A 1,251-nucleotide genomic window follows, 5' to 3' on the forward strand; every position below is an offset into this window, starting at 1 on the left:
CCACATGCTAGTGTCGCTGTCTTTTGACCCTCTCTAACGTTTTTTGCTGCAAAGACTCTGATGAACCTCAACGGACACAGGGTATAATATCTTAACCGCGTGTGATACAAGTGCGATGTGAATCACCACGCCTGCGCAAGCGCGAGCAAATTAAGGTGGAGGAACTGGCTCAACCATGTGCGATGCAAGTGCGTTGAAATCACCACGACCGCACAAGTGTGAGCAAATTAAGGTGAGGTACTGGCTCAACCGTGTGTGACTCAAGTGCGCTGAAATCACCACGACCACACAAGCGCGAGCAAAGTGTGGAGGTACTGGCTTAATCATGTGCGATGCAAGTGTGCTGTAAAACCACCACCTGTGCAAGCTAAAGGTAGGTAAGTTTATTTGGAAATTAGGATGAACCATGTGTGATAGACCAGCTAGCTAGAAATATAAAAAACAAACTACCCGCCTTCAGCGCTGCAAAAATAGGCAGGTCCATGCCACTTTTCCTTATTATCATACACACTTATTATTATTGGACCGTGCATGATATTGGGCACTCCCGCCCCACATCAATAACTTTACCCAAATTTTAGTAGCGGCCGTACTTCAACCGTCGTCCACACTCCTCCAGCACCGACCATAATTATAGTAAAATTGCAGTAGTCGAGGCATTTGAACCGTTGCCCTCCCTCATCCACCACCATCTCCACCCACCATTACTAAAATTTTCAATAGCCGTGGCGTATCCTCATACACCACCCCCCTCCACAGTCCCCCACCCGCCCCTCCCCCCTCGAACCCTAGCTCACGGTGGCCGCCGGCGCCGCCACCAACCCCTGCCTGTCTGCCCGTTCGTCCTAGCTTAGATAATAGAGTTGAGGTCACCTATGATTCCCATATCGTCGCCCCACTCCCCTGAGTTTTTAGATGAGGCATGCGGTGTCCCTCCCCGCCAGATCCACATCCCCTGCTCCAAAATGTCGCAGCCTAAACTCGACCACGTATCTCGGGGAGCCCGACGAGCGTTTAGCCAAGAATAGGTTTATCATGGCCTCTCCGGCGTATGTTGGCCAGGTGGCCGCCGTTCGCCCCGACCTGTCGATCCCGGAGCAACACGTCACCTCGGAAGCCGGCGAGGATGTTGACTACGTTGCCATGCCGAAGGCTTCGTGTGAGCGAGCTAGCGTATTACTGTATCTCGGGAAAGCTGGCTACGACATCAAGCTCGTCCACACCGAAGGCTTCACGCGGGCCATGTCACAG

The sequence above is a fragment of the Triticum aestivum genome, chromosome 4A (assembly GCF_018294505.1).
Source record: "Triticum aestivum cultivar Chinese Spring chromosome 4A, IWGSC CS RefSeq v2.1, whole genome shotgun sequence".
NCBI classification, from domain to species: domain Eukaryota; kingdom Viridiplantae; phylum Streptophyta; class Magnoliopsida; order Poales; family Poaceae; genus Triticum; species Triticum aestivum.